Source organism: Hyperolius riggenbachi, chromosome 6 (assembly GCF_040937935.1).
Source record: "Hyperolius riggenbachi isolate aHypRig1 chromosome 6, aHypRig1.pri, whole genome shotgun sequence".
NCBI classification, from domain to species: Eukaryota; Metazoa; Chordata; class Amphibia; order Anura; family Hyperoliidae; genus Hyperolius; species Hyperolius riggenbachi.
The window spans coordinates 170,187,662-170,201,491 of record NC_090651.1 but is presented as its reverse complement, the minus strand read 5'-3'; positions in this window follow the sequence as shown (position 1 = coordinate 170,201,491).

Below are 13,830 nucleotides of genomic sequence, written 5' to 3'. Positions count from 1 at the left end.
CACAGAGTCCAACATTACAGTCAGGGCAGTAGATGCATGTCCTGCACTGAGTGTTTTTTTGGGGAGTGGAGGATATGTATTCTGGGAAGTGACGGCCAGTGAGTCGCTCCGTAGGAGGTACGGCACTCCACTCTGGCATCTGCTGCAGTCTGGTGCTTCAAGCAGATGCACTCGCTGTAACGATATGTGTCAGCAAGTAACAGAGTTCTGATTATTAGGTGATCTGCAGTATCACCTATAATGCAGATATATACCTGATTATATGGCGATCTGCAGAATCACCAATAATACAAGTATACCAGCAGCTAATGTGATAGCAAGGATAGCTTGGTGCAACAGTAGTACTGATAGGTTTAGCTGTACCTCACAAGAGGAGCTGGAGGGCACTAACAGTACAGAACCCCTCACCAGAGACAAGGGCCCTCTGGTGAGAGTAGAGTGGTCAGACTAATCGAGTTGGCAACAGACAGACAGATACGGTACAAAATCAGAAGGCAAAGGCAAGATGGTTTTAACAGGCAGTCGGCAGCAAGATCAGATGGGCAGAAGTACAGAATCACTGAGAGTAAGAATATTCAGAACGAGCCAGAGTGATACACAGATAATAAACAGTATTCCGATTATAATTATACAAAATTCAGAGGTTGGCGCTCACAATGCTGATTACCCCATCCACCTTTGTTCACAAGTAATACACAATATATTCTTCCCCCAAATAAAAGACAACAAAAAATACAAAATATATGAACAGGAATTAATATGAAATTTGGATAAGTGAAATGTCCACTATATGAAAATTCCAAGGCACAATAATGGGCATCCACCCAAAAAACACAGTTCTATTTCCAGTGTCCACAGTCTCTAAACACTAAGAGATCCAATCCACATCTGACATCTATAGCTTGATCATAATCATTCTTCTTAAAGTACTGATGTATTCATACGTTCAAAGACCCGTCACCACACCTCTGTGAGATACACTCACCAGATAGTTAGACCTGCTGGTAGGTCAAATGACGCCTTGGGACAGTCACAGGGTCATCCCTCACCCCTCAGGCAAAGATCCAGCAGATATCAGGCAATTCCCATATACTTTATATCTTCCTCAGTATACCTCAATAAAAAAGCTCCACATAGCTTAATACTGTTTCTTTAATTAAAACTTTATAAAACCATTACACTTACAATTTCCGAGGCAATATAACAGCGTAGAGTGTTTTGTATTGCGGGCTCTCCCCCGCCAAGGTGGCCTGCTGGCTTGGGTATCCCTCCGCCTATGGTGGACTTTCGACCGCCGCGCGCTCAGTCAGCTCCGTCCTCCTCTGGCATCCGAGGTCCCGCCATAGCCGCGTGTAGCTGTCACTTCCGCATTAGGCCCCGCCTGACATGTTTCGTCACTATGTGACTCATCAGAAGCTGGGGCCCAATGCCTGTGACAGCTTTTTATGCTCCCGCCCCTCCGCCGCTCTGCCACCGTAAACCTCCTAGTGCACTGATCCTACCTAATTCTTCCTAACTTTCGTACAATTAGTGTTCTAATACATTCAGAAAAATCCTGTTACCTAACTTCAAGACCCTACCCTATAAACTTCTGTTAAAAACATAATAATATAAAATATACGCTACACATAAATCCTAAAATACGCCATATGGAGTCAATCTGGTTGCTGGCACGTCCATCTCTAGCTGGCCCCCCGCTGCTATACCCAGAATGCATATATCCCCCGTTTAAAACACTATTATCCCCACCTCTAAACACCCTAAACTCTACTTTTTTTCCCACAACAAAAATACCAGCCGGGGTCACAGCCAGATGTGTGCGTGCCAGCCCCAATATCCACCTATACAAATTCACACTATTTTGTGGCACACCAGTACTATATTTGTCGATCCCATCTTTACTTAGCCTTTGCATTTTTTTCCCCCCAAGCAGAAAAAACACCCCCCTCGATCCCCTTCTTTAGGGATCCACAGCGTGGGCACCAGAAACCCATTCCTAGTCCCCCCCAAAACACACCAAGTCAATATCAATATTTAACCCTTCAGGTCTCAAGGTGCCCATGCTGTAAATCCATTTCATTTCAGCCTGCGACACCTGTCTCACCCTGTTAGATCCCCTCCAGTCCGGAGTCATTTTATCTAAGGCACAGAAAGAGAGATCCCTTGGATCACACCCATGCTCATAAGCAAAATGTGCAGACAGGCTATGATTTAAATAGCCCTTTTTTATATTCCGCACATGTTCCCCCATGCGCTCCTTAAGAGTTCGGGTTGTCCTGCCTATATATTGCCATCCACATGTACACCACGCTAAATACACAACGTACCTATCATTACAAGTTATACATTTTCTAATAGCGTATTCTTTTCAATTACTATACGAAACCACCTTTCCTGTTTTTACCCCCTTACTTTCCCTACAACTCTTGCAGGTTCTACCTGTGAAAAAACCTGGGCTTTGCCAACCCTGCAGCCTTTCCTTTTTCTTAGGTTCCACACAGCTGGGTGCTACCATTTGTTTCACACTCTGTGCCTTCCTATATATGAACTTAGGTCTTTGCGGGAGTATACCCCTTAGTGTATAATCTGTCCCAAGTATTTCCCAATGCTTCTCTATAATTCTTTGGATCCCCCTATACTGCATACTATATCCTGTAACGAACGCCAGTTCATACTCACCTTCTCTTTTATTCTCTTTTTTACTTTCTATGAGTTCTTTCCTTTCCCTATCCCTCACGCTTTTCAGCTCTCCCTCCAGGAAGTCGGGGTCATAGCCCTTTTCCAAAAATCTATCCTTAAGGATTCCTGCCTGCTGATCAAAATCCCCAATTTCAGTACAATTCCTTCTCATTCTCAAAAATTTACCCTTTGGGATCCCCTTTATCCAAGTAGGGTGGTGGCAACTAAGGACCGATATATATCCGTTTCTATCAGTCTCTTTAAAAAAGCTTTTTATCTGAACCGTCTCATCCTTCCCATAATTTCTAAATCCAAAAAATGTATATTATTTTTCTCCACCTCTGCTGTTAGAGTTATTCCAAGGCTGTTGCTGTTCAGAAATGACAAAAACCTATCCAAACTTTCCCCTCCATCCCCCAAACAAAAAACAGATCATCAATGAATCTGCTCCATAATTTTACATTAATATTTCCCCCCACAATTGACTCCTCCCATTTTCCCATGAACAAATTTGCCAGGCTGGGGGCATAGCTGGCCCCCATAGCACATCCCCTATGTTGTCTATAAAAGCACCCATCATGCCAAAAATAATTTCTCTCCAACGCGAATCTCAACAGCCTCAGCATATACTCCCTCTGTTCTTCTTTTAGTGTATCTTCCTTATCCATATAATATCTCACAGCTTCTATCCCTAAATCATGACTTATATTCGTATATAATGAGGCGACATCTGCTGTTACCATCAAATCCCCTTCCTCCATCTTCTGGCCTTCCAATTTCTGCAACATGTGTTTGGTGTCTTTTAATACATTAGGCAGTTGTTCCACTAATGGCTGTAGGTATTCGTCAAGGTATTGGCCCAATCTGTGGGGGTCTGACGATGGACCTGCCCGGGGGGTTCTCTCTACTTTTGTGGATTTTTGGTACCTGGTATATTAAAGGAATTCTTGGGGTGTCTGGGATAATAAATTTGAATTCCTCATCAGTAATAAAACCTCGGTGTAGGCCTTGCTTCATAATCTCCCTTAACTGCCTGCCCAGGCAGGCAGCCTTTTGACCACTGTTCAGGTCTGCATTCTGCAGGTCTCTGGAAGAGAGACCTTGTGTCAGTATTGCAGCTTGCTGCTGAAGAATTTGCATCCGTTTGTCATGCAAATTGCCTAGCCACATCCCTTGTAGGCCTGCTCTATATATACCATGTGATATCACAGACCTTTGCTGGTCATAAGAGTTAGATCCTGTGTGACACTCGCCGGGAGTGTCAGCCTTGCTCTTTGTTGAAGATTAGCCTAGAGTAATCCCTGGAAACTGCACTGGGCATGTTTCCTTAGTGCAGTTAGGATTGCTTATCTGTTTTGTTTGTCTGTTGCGATTGTCCTGTCCCAGCGGTGGTCGACAGGAAATCGTTCTGTGTGTCTGGGTGCTAACCGGAACAGCGGTTGTTACTGGTAGCCCCTTCTGATCTGTTTTCCTGGATCGCACTAGCATCCTGCGCTAGTGCTGTGGATCCTTCTGTTCTGCTACTCTGTACCTGGATCGCACTAGCATCCTGCGCTAGTGCTGTGGATCCTTCTGTTCTGCTACTCTGTACCTGGATCGCACTAGCATCCTGCGCTAGTGCTGTGGATCCTTCTGTTCTGCTACTCTGTACATGGATCGCACTAGCATCCTGCGCTAGTGCTGCGGATCCTTCTGTTCTGCTACTCTGTACCTGGATCGCACTAGCATCCTGCGCTTGTGCTGTGGATGCTTCTGTTAGTCTTCCTGGATCGCGCTAGCCACTTTCGCTAGTGCTGTGGATCCTATCGTTCGCTTATTCATGTTTTCGTGTGTCTGTCTTGTCTGCTACGAACGCTTGCTGGAGGCTCGGTGAGGTAACCGTTAAGCAAGCGCTCGCGTCCTCTGTTTCATGTTTGTCTGTCGGTGGTTAGTTAGGCGTGTTTGTCTCTATTGTGCTTATCACGTGGAGACCGCGCATAAACGCGTGCACTGTTGCGAATGAGTGCGGTGTTCGCGTTTAGCTAGCGTTTGTTATTTTCCGTATCTCCTCATTTTATGATTTGCTGTGCCTTTGCTACTCTCGTGCTCTGCCTTGCTGTAACCTTGTGTCACGTCTGGCGATTGCACCTCTCGCGATCACGTTCCTACTTCATATCTGCTGTGGTGTGTGCACCGTCGCGGGTTGGCAACTAGTTTGGTGCACACGCATACAATCTGTCTCTGTGCTCATTCTCAATCGCCTCTCTTGCGATTGTGTTCCGTCCCTTCGTGCAATTCCTGTCTGGCGTGTGTGGTAGGGCAGAGGAGCTGTTCCTCTGCACTCCACAGCTCCCCCTGTCGACAGGAATTTCCCTCTACAGGTGCATTGCACCTTCTGCTGGGTTTCCGCAAATTATACGCTTGTGGAGGATTTCCACAGTGTCAGTGCACATCTTGTGCGCTGATCACGGAGAGAATCCCACAATCGTTACAGTATGACCAGCCCAACCAAAATTCCCAGTGTAGAGGGAATTTCTGATTTGTATGATTTTGTCGAGTATGGGTCCTGTGTCTTTAAGAGCTTTAAAAGGCTAAACTCAGAGACCAAAGCGGAATTTCTCTCTGAATGTGTGAGGTTTTGCCTGGATCCCACCTTTCAGATTGCTGATCCGTCTACGTCGGCTCTTCAGTTTGCCTATGTGCTCTTAAAAGACGATTTGTTCACCTGGGCGTATGATGTGCTAAAAAACGATTCTTGGAATGATAATCTGTATCAGTTTCTTGCAGTGATATTCTCTCACTGGTTGGGACTGCCTGGCTTACCACTTGCTCTGATTGAATGTGTAGCTGCTGATAAGTCAGCTGATCTTTCCCTTCCATGCAAAACCATTCAGTATGATAATGATGTTGATCTGTCTCCTGGTTTTTTGCCTCAATCCAAAGCTTATGTGGATCCTACTATAGGTAGGATCGCACACTATATTAAAGTAGTTAAAAAATCTGTTCTTGTTCCTGAACTCCACCCATATGGAGATTATCTGGATACTGGCCTGTTTGAACCTCCATTTGCCTCATGGGACATTGAGGCCTTGATGGAGGAATTTGATTTTGATTGGAAAGCCTTTTGCGATTTTTACATCACAAAAAGCGAAGATGTCTTGAATGATTGTCTCGATTCTATGTACCTATTGATTGATTCCGATGAATGTGACGAGGGTGATGTGCATCTGATGATTTATGTATGGCAGACGATTTTGGATGAGATGCACACACACCAACCAATTGATTCCAATAAAGAGACATCGTTGTCGGATGATTGTTCCTGCCTTTCTGGGGTAAAACATGTGAGTCGTGACATTGTGCGATCTGAAGTGAGTGGGTGCGCCACTGTGGTTGATTCCTGTGCGAATCCTGGAGGATTCTCTCTGTGCGATCTTATGCCTGTTTCTCTGATGTTCCTGCAGATTGTGATCAGCATGAATGTGCCAGTTTTCTCAAGGATATGTGGGACCCCTTGTCATTTAGAGACAGATCTTTAAGATCTTCTGTCTGTGATCCTGCCATGGGAAAAATTCCTAAATTTTGTAGCATCAAAAGTAAAATTAATATGTCTAATAAAGTTTTTCCTGATGTTGTCACAATTTCTACTGCAGATGCGTCTTTGTCTCACCCTGTTCACACCTGTAAGGGCCCGTTGCCTGGTGACAGTTGCTCCAGTGTTTCTGTCCTGAACACCTTACAGTCTGCCCCGCAGATCGTGGAGGTTTGCGCTATGGAAGCGTCAGTTTCACAACCTAAAGCGATTTTTGATTCACAGGTTTTGCGTTCTGGCTCCTCGGATTTGACATTGGTAGCCGAATCTAAGAGTAAGACAGCACTTCGGTTTTGCGAATCTGACTCTGAAACATTTTTGCTGGGTCCAGAGAAAGTTTCTCTGAGCCTGCCCTGTACCATGAATAACAATATGATGTCCAATCACACTGACATTTGTGAGTCCCTTTCACGTTTTGAGGAAAATGCTGATTCTGCACCCTGTACTCTGGATGAGTTAAGATGGCCTTGTTTAGAGTCTCCTGCAGTGTCCCTAGAGGCTCGTCTAGGTATTGCCACTATACTCACCTGTTTTTCTGCAGTTTGGGAGTTGCAAGCTAGTTTGACTGCTACGCAGAATTCTGGGTGCAGCGAGATTAAAGTTAGGGAGTCAGTGTGTGTTCCAGTAAATATTCCTGTACGTTCTGCTCATGATGATGAAATGGTGGAACCTGCCCTGGGACATCTGCCCTGTTCACAAAATAAAGTTCCAGTTTTGCCCTGTAACATGGATAGTTCAGAATCCTTCTCAGAAAACTTGAAAAATGATGTTCCTGAGGTCTTGTCTGATGTCCTGGAGACCTCCGAGTTCCTCCCAAAGGGTGCAGAACTTGTAGGAGATGTCTCCTGCCCCCCAAGTCCTTCTGAGGTGTTGCCCACTTCAGTAGGCATTGCTGTTGTGCTGACTACTTTTTTTTTTTTTTAAACGTGTTTTTATTGAGTTTCAAAAACATATTAATCCACAATGGTTTAACATACTACAATATAATTATTGATAATGCTACCAGCACCAGCTTAACTAACGTGGTAAGGATTGCCCTCCCTGCCCGCCCCTTCCCTCCTCCCCCCAGAAACCCCATCCCACCTCCCCAACCTCTCTGATCATTCTAGCATTATTCCATGAGTCTGTTGAGTGCCTTCTGACTATTAAAATTCCATTGATCTGTATGCTCCTTTACAGGTCAAACGCCAAAGTCCAGACGGCCTAAGGTGCCTGAGATATGGGCCTTTAAGTACCAAGTGGTATATTTGAAGGGTGTCACTATATTGTGCAGATCTGCACTGGAGAAAGAGTCCAACATAAAAGGTTTCCATTTCTTGAAAAATTTCTTGGTGCCTTTTTCTTTATGAATGATAGCGTCCAGTTTTTCCAATGACATTAAATGTCTTAATTCCTCTTGTAGGTCCCAGATATTCGGGCAGGTGGGGTAGATCCATCTATTGTATATTACTTTTCTTGCTGCTATAAGAACAACATGCAGTAATGTAGAAAGCCTTATTGTGTCATCCCCCTTCGGGGCAGAATTAAATAACAGGATCATAGGATCTTTTGGTATCTTAATTTTACCTATTCGATTAGCATATCTCAAAACCTCATCCCAGTAACTTTGGATCATTGGACATTTCCATATACAATGGAACATATCGGCTTGATTTAGTTTACATTTCGGGCAGTAATCTATATAGCCTGGTTTGGGTGACTGATACCTGATATTAAACGCGTATTTAGCATGAAAGATCATTAGTAGATGCAATTCTCTCCATTTCTCACTGATAATTGCCTGTCTGACACAGTTATTACCATCTAATATCCTCTGCTCTAAATCCTGAATCGAGAAAAATTTGTTCCACTTGGACATGTTTCTAATAGCGAGCTTTTGTGCCCCTAGATCAGCTAACTCTTTTTGTATGTCTGATAGCGATTTTTTCCCCCCCTCTGGTCTCAGAAACCTATCAAAAGGGTGAATACAGGCTATGGTGGATATGTCCCTCAGTTGAGCCTTTACAAAGGATTTAACCTGACCATAAGCCAAAAAGTCTGACTTTGGGAGGTCATACAGCCGAGCCACTTCTATAAATAAGAGCCATTTATGCGTCCTTAGATTTAATAGATTATCCAATTTCGTGATACCCCTATCTGTCCATCTAATATAATTTGGTTGCAACAGCCCTGGCTGAAAGCCTGGGTTACCCTCAAAAGGGGTATATTTAGAAATTTTCCATGGAAGGTTAAAGATCTTTCTAATTTCCCTCCAGGCTATAAGGGTGTCTCTGTAGATACAGTTATATTTCAGGCGTAAGGGCAATGCTGCCCAATTGGAGTGCAGAATACCCATCAGATCCAATGGCTCGGCTATATGTCTCTCCAAAATAGTACTGGAAAACTCTTCTGTGCCCCTTATCCAATCCCTAACGTGTCTAAATAGACACGCCAGATTGTATCTCCTTACGTTCGGAAGGCCCAGGCCTCCCCTCTCCTTTGGGAGTTGCAGTCTGTTGAGTTTAATGCAAGCTCATTTGTTGTTCCAGAGAAATTTACTGAATGCTTTATTTAATGCTGTTATGTCTGTATGCTTCCATAGCAGCGGTAGCACTTGCATTGGGTAGAGGAGTCTACCGAAACTGATCATTTTAATTAACGCAGCTCTATCCGCTATCCCTAAGGGGATATTATCCCAATTCTGTAATTGTGCAATGACTGATCTGACCAGTGGTGAAATATTATGTAAGTAAAGGGAACTAGAATCTCTTCCTATGTCAATTCCCAGGTATCTCACCTTTTTTTTTGCTATTTTTAATCCTAACCCCTCAAATTCCCTGTAATCAGCGAATTTGGATAATGGTAAGATCTCGCTCTTATTAGTATTGATTCTGAACCCTGAGTGCTGCCCCACTTCTTTTATGATGCTTAAGGCTTTAGGTAGGTCCGTGCTTGGATTTGCCGTGAATATAAGTAGGTCATCTGCAAATAGAGTTTGCACCAGCTTCATCTGGCCCATTTGGATACCCCCTATTTCCTTGTGCAGCAGCCTCGCCAGTGGTTCCAAAGCAATATTGAATAAGAGGGGAGATAGAGGGCATCCCTGCCTCGTCCCCCTTTGTAGTTTTACTGACTGGGAAAGAAAGCCGGTGGTATAAATGCGGGCCTTTGGTTCCCTATATAAGAGAGAGAACATATTTAGAAAAGCCCCCTGGAAGCCCATTTTCCTTAATACTTCGGTGGTCCATGTCCAATTTACAGCGTCAAACGCCTTTTCGGCATCAAAAGTTATGATGGCATTAGATTTACCAGTTCGCAGATAAGCTTTCGTGTGTTCCAGGGCTATCAAAACCTTTCTAATATTGGTTACTGCTGCTCTCTCTCTTATAAAACCCACTTGCTCTTTATCTATCAATTTAGGCATTAAGCCAGCAAGTCTATCAGCCATTATTTTGGTCATTATTTTGAGGTCCTGATTGATCAGGGACACTGGCCAGTAAGAGGCAGGTTCTTGTGGATCTTTCCCTTGTTTCAATAAAAGCTTGATATATGCTTCATTACCTGAATCAAGTAATTTCTCTCCTTTCAGTGTTCTATTGAACACTGCCGTTAGTACTGGAGCCACTTCCTTTTGTAGGATTTTGTAATATTCCCCTGGCAGACCATCCGGGCCCGGAGCCTTATGATTGGCCAGGGCCCGGATGGTCTGCTGGACCTCCTTCTCTGAAATAGGTGAATTTAGTTCATCTAGTTCCTCTTGGGATAATTGGGAGACTTATTTTCCCTAATAGGGTGTCCATTCCTGGGCTATCTTCCCCTGGCGGGGCAGCATATAGGTCCCTATAAAAATGTGCGAAAGTTTGGTTTATATCTTTAGGATGATGTGCTATTTTCCCATCTGAAGTTCTGAGAGCATGGATTACAGTGGGCAAAAACTGCCCTTTTGCCATTAGAGCTAGTAGGCGTCCTGCTTTGCTCCCCTGCTTATAGTATTTTAAATCCTGATAGGGTGTGATAAGTGATTCCCGTTCTTTAAACCAGTGGTCAGACTCAGCCTTTGCTTTTTGCCAGAGTAGTTTAGTGTCATTGGTCGGATCATTTCTATATTTCCTATATGCCTGCCTTACCTTTTCCACCGCTGCCATGTAGCACTGATTGGTTTGTTTCTTTTTAGTGGCAGTATATGCCATGATTCTTCCTCGCAATACTGCCTTAGATGTGTCCCAAAGAAGATGGGAGTCCCTGTTGTAATTCTGCGTTATCCCCTCTAAACTCAAGCCACCAGCTTTTCAACAGAACATGGAAATCCTCATCCCCATAAAGATGGGACAGCAATCTCCATATTATGTCGTTTCCCCTTTGAATTCTCTCACGCAGCTCCACAGACATCGGCGCATGGTCTGAGATAACTATATCTGCAATTTCCGCCGAAATTAAGCGGTTGGCCAACTGTTCATTTACAAAAATATAATCTAAGCGCGAGAGAGATCCATGTGTCGCTGAGTAGAAAGAAAATTCCCGGTCGTATGGGTGCAGATAGCGCCAGGTGTCTGTCAGCTGCAGAGTTGTGCAAAAACGTGCCAGATTTGTACTTTTGGCTCTGTCCTGCCTAGGAACATTCCCTTTGACCACCCGATCGGTCTTCATTTAGTTGCATGACATCATTCCAGTCCCCTCCTATTACTAGCGGTTGTGTGGAGTATTTAGATAACTGCCACTGGAGGTTTTCTAGAAACGTATTATTGTCTGTGTTTGGCCCATAGACATTAAACAGTACCAGCGATTCCCCTGCAAGATGCATATTAATGCCCAGCCATCTGCCAGCTTCATCACACTGGAGTAATTCTGCTTTTGCCCGTAACGATTTACTTATTAGTGTAATAACTCCCGCTTTTCTGTCTACTGCTGGCGAGCCAAAACATGAGGCCACCCAGCCTTTCTGTAGAAATTTGAATTCCTCCGCTCTTAGGTGTGTTTCCTGTAGCATGGCAACATCCGCCTTTAATTTTTTTCAGATGGCGTAGTACCCGGGATCGCTTATTTGGTGAACGTAAGCCTTTTACGTTCCATGTTATGATTTTTAAAGTCATGTTACTCCTTTTGCTTGGATTAGTGGCTGACGGCTGGGCATTATAATAGCACCTGACACTTGCTTTAGCATACAGAGAAACACGTATATAGAAATAAACATCACAACAGTTATCTGCAGATTATACAATTCCCGATCAGAGAGTGGTCCCTCCCGCCTTCCCCCCCCTACCCCTTGACTAGGCCATATAGTGGGCAGGATCACGCTGTCCAAAATTGTAAGGATGATCCATAGAAGCCCCCTGGTCCAGTCTCTTACCCATTCGGACTTTACTTCTTCCCCACATGAATCGGGTTCCGCCTCCATCTTTCTCCAAACAGGAAGCTCCAGCTGGCCATGCCCTTCCATGTTATTAACGTTACTAAAAAAAAATAACCTGTAGCAGCCTTTAAACCTAGAACAAGAAAAATTAAGGCAACGGGGATCCTTCCAATATGTAAGAGTTCCATTTTGGAATGGTCATTAGTGGCCGCTTCACCTCACCTCAGGTATCAGGTTTTCGTGGGCTAGTTGGGGGGCTCTCGCGTCGTTGGGGGCTGCCTTCGATCCCCGGTCGTTGAAGGAATCTTTCAGCGTCCTCCGGGCGTTTGTAGATAAAAATTTCTCCATTTTTACACGTTATGCGCAGCGTGGCCGGCTATAGAAGGGCAAATCTAAAATTTTTCGTCACCAGCTCTGAGCACACGTAGTTGAAGGCTTGGCGCCTTTTTGTAACCGCCAGTGAGTAGTCATTGAACAGAATTATTCTCCGCTCTTCATATGTCAGCTCTTCTTTGCGAGCTTTAAACGCCATGAGCAGCTTCTGCTTATCTTTGTAGTCTAAATAGCGTACCATTACCATGCGCGGTGGCCGTTTGTCCCCCTCTTTCCGTGCTGGGCCTACACGATGGGCTCTTTCCGCTTTACATGGGCCCGATATTCCCAGCATCTCAGGTAGGGTTAGTTCACAAAAGGTATCAATATCTGCCATCTGAACGGACTCTGCAAGGCCCACTACACGTAAATTGTTACGACGCGACCTATTTTCAAGATCTTCCAATCGGTCATAGAATGCTGCATCATGTCTGCGTGTTTCATTTAGCTGCCTATTCGCATCTTCTAGATCATCTTCTGCTCGTTGTATGCGTTTTTCAGCCTCTTTCAGCCTGCTGCCGTGCTCTTGTAGTTGTTTAGTTATGTGTCCCATAGATTTTCTTACTGCCCCCTCCAGTATAGCTTGTAAGTCTGGCGCGATCTGCTTAGCAACTTCTCTGGCTAAAGCTGTAAGGTCTCTGCCCCTAATGCCCCTGAAGCTCTCCTCTTCTACACTGTCTGTCTCCCATGTGTGGGTTGGTGATGGCTCTTCTTGCCGCTGTGAAGCAGCACGGGACTTACCCGTCGCCATCTTGGCTGTTCTGGGAGGCTTTGGTGTGTCTTGCTCCCTGCGTGCCGCCCGGGTGAGGTAGCGGTCCATCCGATGTCCCCTTGGCTGGAAGGTGTTGTCCGGTGCCTGGGCAGTGGCTTCGCCGGGTTTATTTAAGGCTGCGGTAAGTGATTTTGGACGGCTGGCCAGGAGCACCTATTCACCACCGTCCGTCCATGTAGGCGCCGGAACCGGAAGTCCCTGACTACTTTTTCAGCTCTGGTGGAGCTTCAGTCGTATGTAGTCAATGATGAGTTTTTGTCAGATACCATTACAGTCACTGAGACTTCTAAGCCTGAGTACAAGTTTTTTTTGAGATTCCAGTGCTTGAGACCCCTGCTCATGATGATTCTCTGCCCGGTACTGGTTTTGGTCCTGTCGTGCCGGACTCTGAGGTTGGCAGTTCCCCGACATGTTCTGAGGTTTCTCCTGTGCTGGTGTACCCCAATGTGCTCTGTGACCCAGAAAGCCCAAGTGTGCCTCGGTTACCAGCATGCTCAGATGCTTCCTCGGTGGAGACATGCTCTGATATGGCCTGCCTGCTTGCATGCCCAGAAGTGGTCCCTGAAAGTCTTGATCTTGATGGGTGTCCTCGTAATTCTGAATCCAGAATAGTCATTGGTTCCATGGGAGGGCTTGGTGGCTCTCCGTGTGAGCCTGGTGGTTGTTCTGCCCTCTTGGGAGATTCCGGGAGAGATTTTGCTTGGTGCCCTGGATAAGATCAACGGTGGCTTTTGTGTTGTAAGGGACACTTCGAACAGGTATTGTGGCAGGTTTGGTATTTTCGGACGCTCCTTGGAAGGTGGTGGGTATTGTCTGGAGGGTGTCGATGGCTTCTTCTCTGGCATTCACAGTCCTGATGGGTGTTATACTGAGACTGGTAGTACTGATGGACATGTTTCGGTGGCTTCTGCTTCCGATGAAGTCGGTTTCGGCTGGACTGACTCTGGAATTGGGCCTTGTCGGGCTGTCCTGACCTTCATGAGTCTTCAGTTAGAGTCTTTTGTTGATATCAGTTTGGAGGGTCGTCTGGAATCCGACCCTAGAGGGGGGGGGGGGTACTGTGAGGATCCGCTGGGCTGCCTGCGCAGGCAGGCAGCCTTTTGACCA